Raw genomic sequence first — 21,061 nt, 5'->3', positions numbered from 1 at the left:
GAAAAGCTGGCACAAGTTGTCTGGAGAGGTGATGGATGCCCAACAGCTGGAACTGCTCCAGGCCAGGTTGGATGGGACTGAACAATATGATCTAGTTACAGATGTCCCTGATGACTGCAGGGGGGTTGAACTAGATGAGCTTTTAATGTCCCTTCCAACATAAGACATTCTTTGATTCTATGATATAGAGTTTCCCTTTCTCTCTAGTATGTACTGAGCATTTCTGCTTTAAAACTTTTTCCATCCAGTGATTACCACGAAAGTGATTGAAAATTTCATCCATTTCAACACAGTAGTAAACTAGAAGACAGATACCATAGAGCTAACTGTGTGCAGCTTTGTTCAGCTACTCTCCACACCAAGACACCTCTTGAGGAACTGGACAGCACATGCCACACCAAAGCATTTCACTGGCATGGAGGCATGTGCCATAAAGCAGCACCAAACACACAACAACACACACACACAAAACCCATAAGCCCAGAATGCTTTTACTCTCTTCAACACAAGGTTAAAAGTTGCATTTGTCTTGCTTTGACCTACAAAGCACAGCACTGCTCGTGTCCCCTAAAAGCTGATACAGAAGTAGTGAAGGTGTTGAGGTTCAATAAGATAATAAACATTTTTGAATGACCTCAAGTGATGCTCAGATCACAGCACGAACACTGCATTCCAAGAGGAAAGCCACAGATGGGAGCAAAAATCCCCAGAGATTATCCTCAAATATTCTGGAGGATCTCACTTGGGATCCTCACATAAACAAGCCAGAGCTCCACTGTGACTATTCAATAAGGAATTTTAAAGGCTGAAGATTCTCCAATCATGGTTTTATGAGTAACTTTCTCTATTGATCATCTGTCTGTATTTAGTGCACAAGAATTTCTTCACTGAGATTTTTACTCTCTAAAATATTTCACATTTTCACATAAATTCATGTTTAGAACTACATTGTGGGCAGGTGCTTTGTTGGTGGACTGAGAGTGAACCTCTCCATCAGACACTCAGGCTCCTTTGTGATTCAGGAGCATTTCTCCCTAACCCCAGATATCTGACCTGGGGAGCCTCTGCTCCCCACACTGACAGCAAAGCAGGTCTCTGTTCTCTCTTACCTCTGCCTTCTCTTACTGCCTGTTTATCCCCTAAACCATTTAAATCCTTATGTCTGTCCACATGGCCTTCCTGATCCCCTCGGGCATCTGTTAGCAAACCAGTCCAAAACTCCCCTTGTGTTCTTTGCCTTTGCCAGCTTTCCATGCCCTACATCAGGATGAGTAAATTTCAACAGAGGAGATATGATCTCAGAGCAATTAGCATCTTTTGGGGTTACCCAAGAGAAGCTCCCACCCTTGCAGCACCCTTCTGCACTTCACCCTTGAGTTGACTGTTGTCCCTTAAGCGCTTCACGGGTCTCGCTCCTTTGCTGTGCTCAGCCAAACTTCTCAACCCTTGTCAGGGTCACATTCTATCACCTTTGGGATTTCAATCATTATTCTCTGCAGTGCCAACTCCTTTCTAAGGAAACAAATACTTTGTACAAAGGAGAGAATGAAGAAGAACACCCTGCTTTTGATTTTATTGATATATACCAATGTAAACAACTTCAAGGACTGCTGCTCAGTGAAAATGTTACTTGCCTGCTCTTTTTTTACACATATAATCTCAGACTTTGTGAACATTTTGAATCAGTTCTCATCTTTAAGAGCAAATAACTAAAAATGATAATGCTAGGAGACCTGCAGGATTTACTACAGATGGAGAAAAATGTGGTAATGGGCCTCACAGGCTCCGATAACTGACTCAGGGTTCCTCAATTAGAGCCTCGTGTTAATGCTTGCTCCCTAATCCAAAACCCAAAGTATGCTTTGAGCACCATAGCAATCCATAATAAATGTTTAAACAATCATTGAGATTTCCAAAGTCCAGGAAAATCTCTCCAACGAGTTTCATCTCTGAGCACCTCCTCAGCTTGGGACAAGACCTTCTGTAAATGATTAACAGCAGCCCTCATTTCATTGCTCTCATCCTCTGGCGGGCCACATGCTCCACTTGCTCTGGTGACAGAAGGAAGCCAACCAGTAGGAAATGGGTCTGTTGTAGTTTACAATGTCTTTTAGCATGGTGACAGTAAAACCAAGAGCAGCTTTTCTAAACCCGAGTCACATTTACATATGTATTGATGCCTTTCCCTTTTGTTAATGCAACCTGAGGAGCCTCACACAAAAATCTGCTTTTTGGGAGATGTGTTTGCTAACTTGGATGCCACCAATGTCACTTTAAAGTTTTTATGCAGCGTGCCAAAAATATCTGACAAAATTTGTACCTTATTTCCAGAGGATTTAGTGTTTTCCTGTGCTGGTTGCTTCAAACACGCAGCAGATTCACTTGCTTCTGAAGTGCAGCAATCTCTAGCTCAGCACGTTGTTAACCCTTTGTGCTAGTTGGAGGCAAATTGGAACATTTTCATGAGAGAAATTAGATTATAGGCTGTAAAAAGAAAACAATGGTGATGCCTACTTCACTCATAGGCTTGCTGAGATGTATAAAAACAGGGACACAAACATAGACAAGACAGTGTGAGTGTCTGTCTCTCAGAGTGTGTGTTTCCTTGGGCTGCTTCTGCGTAACTAATCCTTCTGCTTCTAAACCCCCTTGCCGATACTCCAAACTCACCTTGCACATAAACCATACTCTGAGATAGGTAGAGGGTGGAAAGAAAGTGGAAGAGTGATTGGGAGCCTCTCCTGGGGACTCTGATTTCTGGGAGGGCTGTTGTGTTTTTGTATTACTTTTAACTTGTGTGTTTCTGTATAGAGCTGTAAATATTGTAACTATCTGCTTGTATGTTGTGCTAAGTTGTGAATATAAAGCTTCATTCCTTAACTTCCAGCTGGCTGAGTCTAGTCTGGGTGATTTCATAATGGGGGGGGAGGGTAACTCCCAAACCATCACACCCTTTCACAGCACAGGCCAAGGCACTATTGCTTTGCACTGGAAGGTGGGGGGGAAATATTTATATATATATATATATATATATATATATATATATATATATATATATATAGTATCCAATTAGTATTGCATGGAAAATGAATGCAAGCAAAATTTAATTACCCAAATTGGACTTTGTCTAGGACATAAAGGCTACCACCCATACACTACTCTAAAGGGGCATAGTCCCCATAATGGCCATATTTAATATTTTATATATGACCTAAGGTTAAATCTGAAAGATCTGCTATACCTCAATTACAAACCACCAACGTAGCCTTGGAAAGGAAGGAAACAAGTAGTTTTCTAGTAGAGCTGAAGAGTGTTACAGAACATCAAAGACCTTGCCCTTTTCCTGATCATATAGAAATCAGGCGCTGATAGGAAAAAAGCTCTCATGATCACCGAGTAATGAGGCAGTAATGAGCACGGCAGTCATCTTCTCTGCTGTCTCATGGTGTTGTGGTCTCTTTGTCAGTGTTTGAGAGACAGGGTCAAAAGAAAAAAAAAAAGAAAGAAAGAGAAAGAAAAAGACTGACCTGTCAGCCCAGTATTATTTGGGATAGATAGAGATTACTTAATGGAAGGCTGTTCTATTTCTGCTTGAGAATAATTATCTTCCCAAACCATTGCATTCTCGATTTGTGGCTCTGAGCCACATCATCAAAGGGTGAGTGTTGCTTAATTGTTAAAAACACCACAAAGTTCTTTGCTGTGAGGGTGGTGTGACACTGGAATGGGTTGCCCAGTGAAGTTGTGGATGCTTCGTCCTTGGAAGTGTTTAAGATCAGGCTGGACAAGGCTTTGAACAACCTGGTCTAGTGGGAGGTGATCCTGCCCATGGCAGAGGGATTAGAACTTGGTGATCTACTGTGCCCAGTTTTGAGGCCAAGGGATGTAGAACTGCTTGAGAGTGTCCAGCTCAGAGCCACAAAGACGATTAAGGGAATGGAACATTTCTCTTGTGAGAAGAGTTTGAGGGAGCTGGGGCTGTGCTGCTTGGAGAAGAGAAGACTGTGATGACCTCATCAGTGTTTATAAATATGTAAAGGTGAGTGCCAAGAGGCTGGAGCCAGGCTCTGCTAGGTGATGCCTGATGACAAGACAAGGGGCACTGGGTGCAAATTGAGGCATAGGAAGTTTTATTTAAACATGAGGAGGAATTTTTTCCCTATGAAGGTAACAGAAGCCTGGAACAGGCTGCCCAAGGGGGTTGTGGAGTGTCCCTCTTTTGAGATGTTCAAGATCTGCCTGGATGTGTTCCTGTGTTATCAGGTCTAGGTGATCCTGGCAGGTGGATTGGACTGGATAAGCTTTGGAGGTCCAGCCCAGACCCTGACTTTCCATGATCTTTAAGGTTCCTCCCAACTCAAGCCATTCTATGATACTAGGACACCCCAAGAGATGTTTCAATGTATCTTTATCCATACCATTCCATGATGAGAATCGTTTTTCTCTTCATGAAACAAAACACAAGGCAAATTCTCTTACCTATGTCCTACTTACCTTGGACTTAGTATTATTTTCTGGGGTTCCACTGAACTCAGCATAAAAGAAATCATGGCACTTGCAGAGAAGTTCACATGAAAGAGTTAATGCACTTGCAGCCACCAGACAGAAACACGAATCTTTGCAGGTCCTGCTGTAATGTGGCTCCCCTGATTGCCTCAAAAAGACAAATTTCTGTTACAACACGGAAACATTATAAACTAAATTCACCAGAGTCCCGTTGTGCCTTAGCTAGAGAATATGATTCCTGTATTAAGTGCTTTTAATTTCAGTGCCTGGGAGCTGCTTTAAAACCAGCTGCTAATTTGCGGCTCCGTAGCAGTCATGCTCTCATTGCTGCAGTCAGAAGCAGAACTTCTTTAATGTGCTTCTTCTCACACCACTTTGCTCAGGGACAAGCCTGGGCAGCTCTCCACCTGTCCTGGCAAATAAATCAGCTGCGTGAAGCCTCTGACAGGTAAATTTGTCAAGCGTTGATATACTCCTGACACCAGTGAAATTCTCCTGTGACAGGTGATGCTCAACCTGGCTTTACTTCCAGCTTCCTAACCTGTCTCTCACCATCATCCTCCTTTTTTTCAGCAGCATGCCTGTGGGATGCTGACCCTCAGGAACCCAAAAATTCAAAACCATGGACCAGCTGCAAGTGCTCATGTGACATATACAATTAGGAAATGATGGGTGTTGGAAGGGACCTTTGAGGACATACAGAGCAGGTTGCCCATGATCACAGCACCCATTTGGATCTTGAATCTTTGCAGAGAAGGAGACTCTCTGGAAGGATAATATCTCTGGGCAGCCTGTCCCAGTGCTTTGCCACTCTCAAAGGAAAGAATCATAGAATCTACCAGGTTGGAAGAGACCTCTAAGCTCATCCAGTCCAACCTATCACCCAGCCTTAGCCAATCAACTAGACCATGACACTAAGTGCCTCATCCAGGCTCTTCCTGAACATCTCAGGGATGGTGACTCCACCACCTCCCTGGGCAGCCCACTCCAATGCAAATCACTCTCTCTGGGAAGAACTTCCCCATAATATGCAGCCTATACCTCCCCTGGCATAACTTGAGACTGTGTCCCATTGTTCTGTGTTTCCCCGGGTTCAGATGGAATCTCATGGGTTAAAATTTGTGTCTACTGCTCCTTTTCCTGTCAGTGGGCACCACTGAGAAGACTCTGAACCCATGTGACAGTTTGGGTGTTACCTGTCCCCCCCCTCTTACGAAATCACCCAGACTAGACTCAGCTGAGCTGCAAATTAAGAATGAAGCTTTATATTTACAGCTTAGCACAATATACAAGCAGGTATTTACAGTATCTACAGCTATAGACAGAAATAGACAAGTTAAAAAGTAATACAGAAACACAACAGCCCTCCCAGAAACCAGAGTTCCCAGGAGGGGCTCCCAACCACCCTTCCACCTCCTTTCCGCCCCTCTACCTTATCCTGGACTTTGCCTTATGTTCAAGGTGAGTTTACAGAATAGGTCAGGGCAGTTAGAATCAGAAGGATTAATTATACAGACAGCAGATTAGGGAGAAAATTGCAAGATGTCAGAGAGACACACAGCAACTGTGTTATCTGTGTTTGTGTTCTTGACTTTACACATCTCAGCAAGCCTATAAGTAAAGTAGCCATCACCATTGTTTCCTTTTCATAGCCGATCATCTGATTCTTCACAACAAAATATTTCAGCTGGCTTCAAACTAGCACACCCCATCCTCTTGCCCTCCACTCATTAGATTTGGACAAGCATTAATCAGATCAAAGCATCTGATGGCATTGCTCCCTGTCCTGCAGACTCGCACAGGACCATAAGCCCAGCAGCATCTCTGCCACCACCTCTCCCCACAGCTTCTCCCTGCAGCTGGAAGCTCTGCAGAGCAGAATGAACTGGTCCACCTTTCCCATCACCAACTCACAAAAATAGCAGATGGTTGTCCTAGGTCCTGACCACAATGAAATACTTGAAAAAGATCCAATTGACCAAATACTGAAAAACTTCCTGTGGGGAACATCAAAGAAATTTCAAGCGGATGTGGTCCTTTGCTCCTCTGCATCCTATCAACCAAAAAAATGTCACAACATTGTTGAAGGTTACATGATGTAATCTGGCACAAGGTGGCAAAAACTAAAGGCCTGGGGAAAAGGAAAAAAAAAACTATCTTGAAGTTCAGTAGTCAGTAGTAGATATTTCACCAGGATTTATTATGGCAGGTGGAAGTAGGGTAGATGACAATGACCTGCAAACCATAAACTTGGAGGTATACATTTTCCTCCCATGGAAGTGAATTATTTTCAGGTAGTTTAACATATCCCTGATTGTAATTACTACACAGACCAAGATCACCCTGAACATTTGACCCAGGTAGCTCCATTTCTTTGTTTAAGAACAGATTTACTTGAGGCTGCTGCAGTATGTGAAAGGAGTTGAGATTCACTGCTGGGAACAAAAGTGGAATATTAATTAATTATCCTTTTTTTTCCCCTTTTTTTTAAGTGACTGTTGTGTCAGAAGCTTAAAGTGGGACATTTTTCTGTGTCAGGAAATGCTTTTAAATATGCATCTTTACAATGAAAAAAAAACCCCAAGCTAAAAAACAAAAAGGAAAAAGAAATCATTCTTCTTCACATTGAAACCAGCATAAAATATTACCCCGAAAGACCTGGGCTGATTTCTTTATAAATGAGCAAGACGTTAGAACCATGGCAAAGGCAAATTGGCCTACAAGAAAACTGACAGCTTTATAGCCCCTGCCTCTGATTGAAATGTTGGGAAATCTCTTGGCAATTCTCCCAGACATCCAGGTAGAACAGTGAGTTCACTGATTATGTTAACTAAAACAATCTGCCGTTGCACAAACGCACCTCCAGCCCAGCCAAGTGTGAAGGCTTATCAATGTGCCAGCCCTAGAAAAAGACCTATTCACCTGTGGAGAGCAGCTAACCGACAGGGCTCTGCAAAACAAAGCAGGGGTATCAGCGTGCAGGAGGCTTTTTCAGTGCTAAGGTTTTTAATATGTAGCCTAAATGAAGGCAAGGAGCCCTCAGTGGGACCATATGGGTGTTAAACAGGAGCGCGATTCCAGCTGCCATCTTCAAATGCTGGTAGTAATCACTAAGAGCAAGAAACACTGTCCTAAGGAGCAGGGTATTTAAACACATACAGACAGGGAGAATAAACTTATTTCTAGGAGAAAGAAGCTCATCATAGTCCTCATTTGTTATCTTTCCACCCAGCCCCAGTGCAAAGGAGGCGTCACCAGGACATGGACGTCCTGCTCACGGGGCAAAGAAGGGAATTGTTTATGTTTTCTAAGGGGGGAAAAATGAGAGCCATAATAAACCTAAACAATAAAGATTACAAAAAGAAACAACACTGTTAAGTGGCAATCTTTTGAGGTGAATGCGTAGCTGAATGTTATTTTAAACAGCACATAACCCAGGGAATTATGATGTTGTTTACACAGGCCTGTCTCTTGGAATCTGTATATGTTTAGAGTCTGGTTTGTTATATGTCTTGGTTAAGCTCTCCAATATGTCTGTCTTCTGAAAAACAGGAAAAAAAAAAAAAAAGAAGCCTATGCTGTGGTAGAAGTTAGCTCCAGCAAGTTAAAAACATGAAGAAAGTACCTAAAGTAATGTCCCTTTCCCCAGAGATGCCCTTGGTAGCAGTCGGTAATGCAATCAGATATCTGGGGTTATTTTGCTTGCCTGCCAAAACATCACTCACGTCTATTAAAGCATCCTGAAAAACACCATTACATCAATTCCAGCAACGGCATAATTATTCTTCTTTCTGGAATGTCTTCTGATGTGAGTCACTCTGCCGGCGTGGGATTTCACTGGAAAGAGGCTGTAGGAATGTCCCAGAGGCTGCAGGGTGGGGTGAAGGCCAGCGGCAAGATGCTCTCACCCATCACTCAGAGGATGCCCAGGATGGCGGCGGGATGCGCTGTGCGGTGCCATGCCACTGAAGGCTCAGGCGCAACCTCCTTTCTCAAAGACATGGAACCCTAGCATGTTTCTTCTGCACTCTTGGAGGCAGTCCAAAGGAGGGCCATAAAGATGATCCAAGAGCTGGAACACCTCTGCTATGAGGATAGGCTGAGGGCGTTGGGGTTGTTTCAGCCTGGAGAAGAGAAGATTCTGGGGAGACCTCAGAGCTGTCTTCCAATACCTGAAGGGATCCTAAAGGAAGGTTGCAGAGGGACTTTGCATGAGGTTGTCTAGAGACAGGACAAGAGGGAATGGCTTGAAGCTGAGGGAAAGCAGGGTTAGGCTGGATCTTAGGAAGTTCCTTAGTACGAGAGTGGTGAGACTCTGGAACAAGCTGCCTGTGAAGGTTGTGGATGCCCCCTCCCTGGGAGGGTGCTCAAGGCCAGATGAGATGAGACTTCAATCAGTTGAGTCTAGCTGAGAAGTTTCCCTGCCCATGGTGGAGAGGTTGGAGTAGATAATCCCTAAGGTCCCTTCCAACCTAAGGCATTCTATTATTTTATGTATTTCATTTTGAAAAAGAACATTTTTGCAAAGGCCAGCCAAAACAGAGCACTGGTGAGTATATCTTTGCTGAATAACTTGGGTTTCACCTTAAAAATGCAGGCAGTGAGCTTCTAGGAAGCAGAAGGCTTTGGTTAGAGTGGTTTATGTATTAATGAGCACGGCTGTGCACTGCGAGTCACTCAGACTGCGGTTAGCTTAGGACTTTCACGTAGGCAATGCCAACCACACCTCCTCAACCCACTGGGATTGCAGCTTGTGCATCTTTAAGGACAGAAAGGTTATCGTGGCCCCCTGTTTGAAGAGTTAACAGGAATATATATCTATGAAATCTGTGTGAGAAATTCTGGTTTGGATTACACCAGTGTAAATCCCAGCTCCTTTGATGTCAAAGGATCATCTAGCTCACCACTCACACAACGGAGGAGAATTTGGCCTTCTGCCTTCTCCTTTAATCTTTCTAACAGAAAAGTTGGACTTGATGAAATTCTGTTTCCTGGTAGGAGCAATACTGGCTAGAGTAATGCAGTATTAATTCTGCATCTTAGAAGAATAAAGAGCATTTGACATTATCACTAAACAAGCATCTAGACAAAAAGTGAGCTTTAAAAGAGCTGCACAGAGAAGTTTTTTAACCAGGAATGCAGAAATGGACAAGTGCCACTGCTGAAAAACAAGTAACAGTTTTTGTTGTTTTACCAGAACATCCAAACTGTTCCTACCTGGACTACAATTGTGGAGCCCCCAACACAAGAAGGACATGGAACTGTTAGAGAGAGTCCAGAGGAGGCCACCAAGATGCTGAGAGGGCTGCAGCAGCTCTGTTATGAGGACAGGCTAAAAGAGTTGGGGCTCTGCAGTTTGGAGAAGAGAAGGCTTCCAGGAGACCTTGGAGTGGCCTTCCAGTATCTGAAGGGGGTTACAGGAGGGCTGGGGAGGGACTATTGACAAGGTCTTGTCATGACAGGATGAGGAGGAATGGGTTTAAACTGGCAGAGGGTAAATTCAGACTAGATGTTAGGAAGAAGTTCTTTTTGGTGAGGGTGGTGAGACACTGGCACGGGTTGCCCAGGGAGGTGCTTAAGGCCAGGTTAGATGAGTTCTTGAGCAACCTGTTCTAGTGGGAGGTGTTCCTGCCTATCGCAGGGGGGTTAGAATTTGATGATCTTTGAGGTCTCTTCCAATCTAAGCCATTCTATGATTCTATTCTATGATTCTCCTGCTCCATGAAGCTGTGACACAAACAGCATGCTCGTGATGAATACCTGGAGTCACTGAAACCAGTCAAACTCCCAGCAACTTCAACCTTTGTGTCTTTCAAGCTATGTTCTGCTTGCTAAACATCACAGTCCACACCAGTGATAAAGCAAACCATTTACTCAGCTATCAAGTGGATCCTAATGTCACAGTTAACATGATAATAAGGGAAAAGCTCTCTTTGAACAGTCTCTTTGAGCATCCTTACAGAAGGAAAATAAATGGAGATTGAAATGCTGAATAAACATTTGCACCACTGTCCTAGGAATGAGGGCAAGTGTAACATTCCTCTTCAGCTGTTGTGGGGTTGCTGTTTCGAAGTTGTTTATGAGGAAAAAAAGGTCTTCTAAAATTTCAGTCCTACTTACAAGAAAATTCAATAACAAATTGAGAAGAGAATTCTGGGGGGGAGGGGGGGGGAAGGAAAAAAGAAAAAAAAAAAAAGAAGTGTTCTCCTTGCCAGATTAATATTAACAGGATATCTTCATCAGCAAACTAGTCAAGCTGCTATGTCACCAGGTTGCATGTAAGGACACTGGGCCATTTCACAGAGAGCAGAGAAAAATAACCCAGAGATCCCCTGTGGAAATAGAGAAGGTGCTATGAAGAGTTTGTACTTTGTGGGTCCTAGCAGATGGAGAGTGCCATCAGTTTGAACCTCTGTGCTACCTTGACAACTGTATCTCTGAGAGCCCTAAAGAGCTACATAAGAGGATGTGGAGAGGGAAGTCAGTCCACGTAAACCTCATGAAGTTTAAGAAGGGCAAGTGCAAGCTTCAGCATTTGGGTCATAGCAATGCCATTATCAAACTTGTCACGGGGTGAAGGGATTGAGAGCAGCCCTGTGAACGCCTTGGGCATACTGCTGGAAGCAAATCATATTCTGGGCTACATCCAAAGCAGCATGACCAGGAGGTCAAGGTAGATGGTTCTGCCCCCCTACTCTGTCTTGATGAGACCTCACCTGCAGTGCTGTGTCCAGCTCTGGAGTCCTCAGCACAAGTGAGATATGGACAGGTTGAGTTTGGGGCTCTAAGCAACCTGATCTAGTTGAAGATGTCTCTGATCAGTGTAGAGGAGTTGAACTAGATGACCTTTAAAGATCCTTTCCAGCTCAAAACATCCTATGATTCTATGTTTCTATAAGATCATAGAAGCAACCAGGTTGGAAGAGACCTCCAAGCTCATCCAGTCCAACCTAGCACCCAGCCCTGGCCAATCAACAAGACCATGGCACTAAGTGCCTCATCCAGGTTTTTCTTTAATACCTCCAGGGATGGTGACTCCACCACCTCCCTGAGCATCCCATTCCAATGTGAAGAGCTTCCTGCTAACATCCAGCCTATACCATAGATGGGTGATGGGAAATGTGCATCTTCCACTGGAATCTTGAAGCCCCTCTGTACCCATCCATATTTGTTGCATCACTTCTGCTCTCCTCAAAAACATTTTTCCAGGGTTTAAGGTGTATGGCCAAACCTTAGCCCTGTCTGTAGGGAACAAACTCCCCATGAAAGAGCTGATTGAACAAACCCTTGTCCAACCAAGTTTCACTCAAGGACTCCCTACAAGGAGAAAGGTCAAGAAGAGGCCATCAACAGGTCAAGGCTTGGCCCACTCATTACAAAAAGCCGTAAGAGTTGGGAATGTGATTAGATCTGTTTTATCAATGAAAAAATGGAGGCAGAGAAGCATGAAATATTTTCTTACTTTCCAGCAGAATATTTCCAAGCATTTGGCATTTATCACAATTTAATCTATTTTATGCTTTCTCAATCGTTTCTTGTAAAATGGGATAGATACTTTGAACAAAGCTGGGGCAGGAGATGAGTCAATATCCAGCAGCAGCAAATATTTAGAGGCAACAGATTTGTAATAATTAGATGGAGACAAGAGATGATGAATTGGTAAATCTGGAAGTCTTTACAAACTCTGAAAATCTCAGATGATCGTTTAATCCATCAACTATCTTCTTAAGAAACACAATCACGGAAACTCCTGCCCAAACCAAAAAATCCTTACTGTAATCCTACCTTTATCTCATCCACAGATACACATTTTCTATATAAAGACACGATCCCTCTTAAAAGGTCAGCATTTGGAGTTGGCTATCAAACACACCACTGTGCCTACAAAACCATCCAAGCTCTTCAAGGCTGGTGAGGGACCTGGAACACAAACCCTATGAGGAAAGGCTGAGGGAGCTGGGGTTGTGCAGCCTGGAGAAGAGGAGGCTTAGGGGTGACCTCATTGATGTCTACAACTACCTTGAGGGAGGTTGTAGCCAGGTGGGTATTGGTCTCTTCTCCCAGACCACAAGCAACAGAAGAAGGGGACACAGTCTCAAGTCATGCGGGGGAAGGTCTGGGCTGGATGTTAGGAGGGAGTTGTTGGCAGAGAGTGATTGGCATTGGAATGGGCTGCCCAGGGAGGTGGTGGAGTTGCTGTGCCTGGAGGTGTTGAAGCAAAGCCTGGCTGAGGCACTTAGTGCCATGGTCTGATTGTCTGGATAGGGCAGGGTGCTATTTTGGACTTGATGATCTTGAAGGTCTCTTCCAACCCAGTTGATTCTATGATTCAGCATACTTATTTTCTAGCCTGCAGGCATTTCTATGGCAAGCAGAGGACAATATCCCATTTCTACAGGGCAGACAGATGTTTCTTCGTGTACCAACTTCCACTTCTGTTTCTCACAGGTTACACACAGCTGAGATCCCCTTTTAGCTGAACTTATTAAAGATGGAGGGAACAGACATTTCCTCGTAGTGCTACCTCACACACGGGACAGCTTAATGGCTTCAAAATTAATATATGCATAAGTACAACCTGCATTAGTTGTGGTAAAAGGCAAGCTGCCTCCTTGATTACACATAATTAAACACCAACAAGGTTCTTGTCTTCATTGCAGGCATCCACTATACCTGTGGTATGAGCCTGTACACACAGGGCTGAGCTTGTTCTGGTGTGATTTGCTTTTTTCTTATCACAGAATCAAACAGGTTGGAAAACACCTTTAAGATCATCGAGTCCAACCTATCACCTAACCCTCCTAATTAACTAAACCATGGCACTGAGTGCCTCATCCAGCCTCCTCTTAAACACCTCCAGGGATAGGGATTCCACCGCCTCCCTGGGCAGCCCATTCCAATGCCAATCACCCTTTCCATGAAAATCTTCTTCCTTACATCCAGCCCAGGCAGCTGAGGGTGTGCAGCCTGCAGAAGAGGATGCTCAAGAGTGACCTCATTGCTCTCTACAATGACCTGAAGGGAGGCTGTAGCCAGGTGAGGTTGGGCCCTTCTCCCAGGCAAGCGGCAACAGAACAAGGGGACACAGTCTCAAGCTGTGCCAGGGCAGGTCTAGGCTGGATGTTAGGAGGAAGTTGTTGGCAGAGAGAGTGATCGGCATTGGAATGGGCTGCCCAGGGAGGTAGTGGAGTCACTGTGCCTGGAGGTGTTAAAGCAAAGCCTGGATGAGGCACTTAGTGCCATGGTCTGGTTGCTTGGATAGGGCAGGGTGCTAGGTTGGACTGGATGAGCTTGGAGGTTTCTTCCAATCTGAATAATTCTATGATTATGGTATGATTCATAGAAATCAAGGGTAGATATTCTTGCATCAGAGCAATGAGTATAGGTTAGAAAATCCTGAGGAGAGCTGGGGAGCTGAATAAGGGTTTCTTGTAAGCAGAGCCTTTATATGAGTTCTAACTCTCCAGTGAAATGGAAATGCTTAAGCCTATAAAACCAGAAGGAGATGAGGAAAGGAGAAGACCTATCTGTATGAAAAGAGCAGATACAGAACCATTTTATGCAGTTCAGTAGGCAGGCTGACAACAACTTAATAGTGACAATTGTTTTAAATGGATTCAAATAACAAATACACATTTCAGAGATTATGAAGTTTTGCACTGCATTTCTCTTTTTATCTTTCAAAGCAAACAATGCTAATAGTTTCCTTTTTCCTACGCTCAATGACTATTTACTACTTTCTTGATGTGGACTTTCAAAATACAAAGAAGGCTTGGCAAGTTTTCAAAGTCTTTCTTCAAAGTCAGCTCTTAAGTACTTTTTATAAAAACATGAAGAATACTTCTTGCTAGGGAGGATTGATAATGTCCTGCTTTCGTTATTTGGGTATGAAATGCTGTCAGATAAATGCACATGGATTCAGTTGTTTGGACCTCCTCTGTTAACCTTCTGTATGAAATTGATTTCGATTGATCACAAGAGGCAGGAACAGAACAATTGCTTTCAACCAAAAAGCTGCTCCAGACATTATAGACCCAAGTTTTTCAAAGGGGAAAACAAAATTAAAAAAAAATAAAAGAAAGAAAAAGAAGTTACTGTACTTGCAAGTTCAGAGTCAAACTTGGCAGTTCTTCCAAACAGAGTGGTCAGAAGAACAAAAATAAAAACAAACAGCCTTCCAAGATTTTTTGGTATTATTATTTCAATTGCCATCCAAAATAATGGTACAAGGATGTCACAACCCTTTCAGAACGTTATTCATGAGGACATCAACAAAGCCTCTTAACTACTTTGTTGCTATATAGCTAACATTTGTAGAGCATTTGGAGAATTTAAGGAACTTCAGAAAGTTTTCAGCTCTTTTTTGCTGCTCAGAGCTAAACCTAAAACCAGACATGAATCAAAGGAACCTACTCCATGTGCCAAACCCAAGTGTTTGGATCATTCGTAACTGATTGCATAGATCTGTTTATTTCAGTGGTGAGCTGATCTGGGGGCCAAATTCAGAGATGAACTGTAAGGTGGAACAAATGAAGTGGTGTAGGTAGATGTGAGTGAGAGATCCTGGGCTGGTGGTGCCTGCACACTGAGGGGCCTGGGAATCACAGATGTTAGGGGGTGAAAGGCACCATCAGCTATTACTGAGTCCAACCCCCCTGCCAAAGCAGGATCACTGAGGGCAGGCTACACAGGAACACCTCCATGTGGGTTTGGAAAGTCTCCAGAGAAAGAGGCTCCACAGCCTCTCTGGACAGCCTGCTCCAAGGCTCCATTACCCTCAGCCAAGCTGAAAGGGAGAGGAGCAGCTCTTAGGGACAGGGACATGTCTTCTTCCAGCCCAAGCTGCACTAGCTGAAATGGCAGCACTCATCCTCCACAGCCCTTGCTCATCATCCTGCAAGGCCAGCAGAAGAGGGTAGATGTGAATATCCCCTAGCCCCGTACAGACATACTCAGCTGAGTTAGTTCAAACACTCTGTCAGCAGGATAGTGGAGCTCAGGTTGTTCTGGAATAAGTGAACAGCAGGTATCTATACATCTCTTCCCCTCCAGAGCCCTGCAGGCAGTGGAGATAAGTGAGACCCTTTTCAGCTGGTATAGTCTGTTTCCAAAGCAATAGGTCTGGGAGGACAGACTTTTTAGAATGGCCTGTTATGACAGGTCAAAGGGACATGGTTTTAAACTGTAAGAGGGGAGATTTAGATAGAAGGAAGACGCTTTTTACCATGAGGGTAGTGAAACAGTGGAACAAGCTGCCCAGAGAGGTGCTTTCCAGAGAGGAAACATTCCAGATCAGGTTGGACAGGGCTCTGAGCAATCTGATCTAGTTAATGCCCCTGCTCACTGCAGAGGGGTTGGCCGAAATGACATTTAAAGGGCCCTTTCTACACAAACCATTCTGTGATTCTATGGCTTTACCCCAGTTGTGGATCTTCCTCCAATTATCTCCTGAAATGATACTGTCGCCTTCATTTCTCTCCCTAATGCTCCTGTTCCTCCTATTTCCTGTCTCCGATGCTGACACCTCTTTGTTCACCTCCCATCTTTTCTCTGTCTTGTCTATTTAGGCCGTAAATTGTTTGATAAAGGGACCATGACTTAATAGGTGTTTGCACTACATCTGGCACCATTTGGTCTTAATCTCAGCTGGGACACACAGACTCTACTATTAAGCGAATAATTAATAATGATTAGGTCCTAAAGCAGCAACGTGAAACTCCACTAACCTTACCCACTGCTCCTATCACTCTTCTATTTCTTCTAATGCCTGCAGGGATTACTCCTGAGCCACACAGACTGAGGGGCAGCAGACATGGCCGTTTGGTGGCCTCGTAGATACTTTCTTTCCTTTTTGGCAAGGGGAAAGTTAAACTGCAAACGATGCTAAATGCGAGTGCAAGGTCTTAGGGAAACTTCTAATGTACTCCTGTGACAGGGCTGTGCTATGCATAATATAAACAGCTGAATGCAAGGGAGATCACTGCTCTGTTTCAGGAAGTAATAGCTAAAGAAGCATTTATTTCTGACAATTAATGGACATAAAAGCCTATGTATTATCTACAGAGGAGAAGATTAAAGGAGGGAAGTAGCTTACACTGTTGGATTGGCTGCACCAAAACAAATAACCTCACAACTTCATTTTGTACAGAGCCTTCCATAAAGTCTGGATAATAAAATGCTTTACAGCAAGCAAAGAGGGAGGAGGGAGGAAGCAGAAAGCAGAACAGATATGTTTTGAGCTGAGATTGGATACGAAGCAGCGAAGCTGTGCCAAGCAGCAGGAGCTGCCGAGGAGAAGCTCTCACCCCAGAGGCAGCAGGAGCCCGAGACAAGCCAGGCAGCGGGCTGGGCTTAGGTTGAGCAGTGCAAGAAAAAGAAGTGAAGAGGAGAAGGGATAAAAAGATGAGGAGCCAAATTTTTCCTCCTGATTCCACCAACGCAACCCCACTGACATCAATGGGTGTAACTGAGAACAGAGCCAAGCCAAGGCAGCCCGACAGACACACAGAGAGAGTTTGAAAACAAACAGGACGCTCCTGATGGGTGAAGGAAGATGGATGAGGAGCTTGCAGGGGAGCTCCCAACCATCCTGCTCCATGGGAGACTCTATCCCAGACCCACACGGGCGGCAGCTCACTGCACTGCGAGTTTTGGCCTGGGAGGCCCCATGATGTTCCCAGAGCCACAGCTCATGGTTCGGGGCAAGGGCTGTGCAGGTTAAAGCTCCTCGTCCCCATAGAGCAGTGTGTCAGAGCCCAGGAGGCAGCGGGCGGATGCTGGACAGAGGGCTGGTCCCTAAAGCCTCCCCGATGTTGCAGGAAAAGGCACATTTCTAACTGGCTGCTCAGCCCATTGCTTAACGCAGGGAGGAAAACAGAGCTTAGGGAGCCCGCGCAAGGGGACATGTTTACCCACCAAACGACAGAACCTCCCTTCCCCGTGATTATTTCTGGATCCTGTTGTAGCACTTAAAAAAAGAGAAAGGAACAGATTCAATAAAAAACTGATTTCCAGCTTCTCCAGCAGAGAGATCTGTGCAAGGCTTAAAATAAAAGTCGATTTCTCCAGGCTTGCGCAGTCTTGTGCTGAGTTGGGTGGCGTGAGAAGCAGACACGTTTTTACAGAATCTCACCCTAGATTACTTTCAAAAGTAGGGTTTGTTGGGGTTTTTTTTTTTTTTTCACAACATATTTGTTTGGAAGATTTTGCTGTCTCTTCCTCTTTTGCTATTTTCAGACAGCTTCGCTTAGTGGGAAACAGATAAATAAATGCGGATCTCGTTACGGTCGCTCAACATTTACAAACTGATTGATTGCAAAAGAGGAAAACTATCCAGAGCTTGTGGGACACACACACACACATCCTCCTTAGTCCTCTAATCCATCCTAAAAAAAAAAAAAAAACCACCAAATGAAAAACTGTCCAAATAGTCATTTTGAGAAGTTGCTGGGAGTACACAGACAGCTGTTCCTCATACATACTGCAAATGTTTCTTTTAAATTCCTACGGACGCAAGAGTTTGATACCAAGCCAGTACCTCTAGAAATGGAGAAAACTAAACACACCCCATACTGATGCTTTTACTGTCCCAACAAACTTTCTCCCACAACTCAAATGTTAAAACTTTTGCCCCACATCCCACATTGTGAGATTAGTCCAATAACTAATGCTCTGTCCAAGGAAAATACATTTTGTCATTGCTCGAAAATGTTACCTTTCACAGAAGTATAGGATTTCTGACCAGCAGGGAACATATGTCAACATTATCTATTATTACACAATGTCAGGACCAGAAAGGGAAGGTGGGTGGTGGATGTTAATAACAACTTAAGCGATTTTCTAAAAGAGGCATTTGAGAAGTACAAAGCCAGAAGTTTTCAATGTTTTGTCTGATTGTAGCTGTGTCAGCAACCTGCCCCCACCGCTAGCGCAAACCTAATTCTGCCTGTGACCCAGTGCCTAGTTCTCTTTTCAATCTGAGCCAACACGTTGCTAAACTGGAAAGTTTGAAAAATACCTTTGAAAACTTCTCCACCAGAAGGAAAGAGGAAAAAAAAAAAAAAGGAGAAAGACTTCACAATCAGCCCTGGTGAAAGTGCTAAGGCTGCGATCTCAAGACAGAGACCTTTCCCCTTCCATTTTCTTTCTCTACTAAACTGGGCTTTGTGCCCTGCTGCCCATAACTGTTTGTCTTGCAGGGTCTTTAAAGCAAAGATTACTTCTTTTTTTTTCTTGATGGCAAAAAAATCACAGCCCCATGCAGCAGGCTGTGACAGAAACCATCTCACTATTCTAGACAAGGAACTGGGCACAAGGAGTCACCTGGCATTTTGCTACAGGTATCTCAGGTGTCCCCACTCGCATCCCTTTGCCTCCCTGTGTCTCAGCTCCTCAGCTACACCTCCACCACTCACAACTGGCTGCCTTTCTCACCTCTCCCAGCTGTTGTGGGGTGCATACAGCTGGCAAGAGGCCTGGAACTCAAGCCCTGTGAGGAGAGGCTGAGGGAGCTGGGATTGTGCAGCGTGGAGGAGAGGAGGCTCAGGAGTGACCTCATTGCTCTCTACAACTACCTGAAGGGAGGCTGTAGCCAGGTGAGGTTGGGCTCTTCTCTCAGACAACAATCAACACAAGAAGGGGGCAGAGTCTCAAGTTGTGCCAGGGGAGATCTAGTCTGGATGTTAGGAGGAAGTTGTTGGCAGAGAGAGTGATTGGCATTGGAATGGGCTGCCCAGGGAGGTGGTGGAGTCGCCATCCCTGGAGGTGTTGAAGCCAAGCCTGGCTGGGGCACTTAGTTCCATGCTCTGGTTGATTGACCAGGGCTGGGTGCTAGGTTGGACTCTTGGAGGTCTCTTCCAGCCTGATTGATTCTATGATAGCTACAGCCAAAGTGCCTTCTGAATACCAGAGATAAACAGGTCCCAGGAGGGCAGCTTCAGGATGTTGGCCCTCTCAGGGATCTTCAGGAGAGGTTTTAGGGTTCACTGCATCACACAGGATTTGGAGGTGATTTGGGTAGCTTTGAGGTGACAAGACAACTTTTGCATGGACTTGCCTATAAAACCCATACTATAGGGAATCTTGGGAGACTCCCATTTCCCATTAGAAAGCCTGTAAGTGGAAATGGAAGGCAAATGCCTGCACTAAATAAATCAAAGGGAGACAAACAGCAATGCTGATATTCAGCCATATTTCCGGTAGCAGTTCTGCAAAGTCACTAAAAACAATGGATTTACTGTCTCAAGCATCCCTTTTTCACAGTCTGGTGCAAAATCAGAGAACAAAGTTCAAGGAGAGAAGGTCTTTGTGGCCTACCTTTGTGGAAAGTCAAGCTCACATCACTTGTCCATAGCTGGTTCCTCACAGTAGGGGCAAGCGCAAGGGTTTCATCATGCTGAAAGAGGGAGAGGAAAGGGGCATTTTCCTTAATTGCCACGTGTGAGGCACATTTGGTGCAGGTATTTCTTAGCACCTGCTTCCATGTAGCTGGTAAAAGAATGTGTTGTTGCTAATCTCACCACTTCACAAAGGGCAGCCAACCCCTCAGCATCATTCTGCTATTCGATCAGGGGTGCCACTAAAACCTGTTTTCTGCACAACCATGTCAAGTAATGAGCCTCATGATGGATGATCTTGGAGGTCTCTTTCCAAGTTGTTTGATTCTATGATTCTACTACATGGATTTGGGTATTTAGAAAGAAAAAAAAAAAAAAACACTTCCCCAGCCATGCACATAGTGGTGTCAAAGCTGCCAGGTCCCAAATTCTTCCTCACCTGTTTTTTTCCTTTGTTTGTTTTCCTGTTTACAAAACCTTTACAAAAATATATACATATATCTCCCTGCAGTGTGTTCTTTCCCCAAAAGCAAATCCTTCAGGGCATTTATTCCCCTCAAAATACAAAGTCTTCTGTTCCCCAGTAATTATCTGTTTTGCATACAGTTACACAGCTGAATCAGAAGCAGCAAGATATGAATAAATATATAAATAATGGACACACCGAGGTGTAGTTTCTCATGTTTAACATAACACAGGGGAATACATTTTTATAGCAAGCCAGTAAATGTTGTAAACTGATGTTTTCAATTCCAGTGACTTAGAATTAACTTCTAACTGTGAGATCTAAACTAGCTGCAGTCTTTTATAATCTCATGCTTTAAAGTTATTATAGCTTTTTGTTGTTTTGGGTTTTTTCTCATCTGCTGTTAAAGAAGAAATTATATTTTACTAGGAGATGGTAAAGGTAAACCAAGGAAAAAATATACTTCAAACTGCTTAAGTATGATTATTTTTGTTCCACGTGGTTTCACTCGGTGATATAAGGGAGCAAGGCCTGTTAGCTTATTGGAATGGGAATGCACTGGAGAACAGGGAAAAGCTCACACTGCCAAGGCTTATGGAGCATACAAAAAAATAAAGAAAGAAAGAATAAATACAACCAAAAATGTAGGGAGCCCACTTTTTGTTTTCCTAGTTCAAACATCTACCCAAAGATTGTTTTTATGAGGCCCAAAGCAGGATGTTCAAAAGCAATTTTACACCCAAAATGATCCCCT

The 21,061-nt window shown here is 44.0% G+C and overlaps 1 long non-coding RNA gene across 2 annotated transcripts; it reads right to left on the bottom strand.

Annotated features, from left to right (window-relative positions):
- Positions 1-1,599: 1,599 nt before the first annotated feature.
- LOC135187491 (uncharacterized) lies at positions 1,600-19,922 on the bottom strand. Of its 2 annotated transcripts, none has more exons than XR_010307348.1 (3): positions 19,822-19,922; positions 4,495-4,654; positions 1,600-2,434 (listed from the first exon to the last, which is right to left on the bottom strand). It is a non-coding gene; the product is annotated as an uncharacterized LOC135187491 (long non-coding RNA). The 2 variants fall into 2 exon arrangements; XR_010307349.1 differs by having other exon boundaries at positions 4,495-4,646.
- Positions 19,923-21,061: the final 1,139 nt, after the last annotated feature.

This window comes from Pogoniulus pusillus, chromosome 2, assembly GCF_015220805.1.
Source record: "Pogoniulus pusillus isolate bPogPus1 chromosome 2, bPogPus1.pri, whole genome shotgun sequence".
Taxonomy (NCBI): Eukaryota; Metazoa; Chordata; class Aves; order Piciformes; family Lybiidae; genus Pogoniulus; species Pogoniulus pusillus.
Note: the sequence above shows the minus strand (reverse complement) of the source record. Positions and strands in the feature narration are given on the sequence as shown.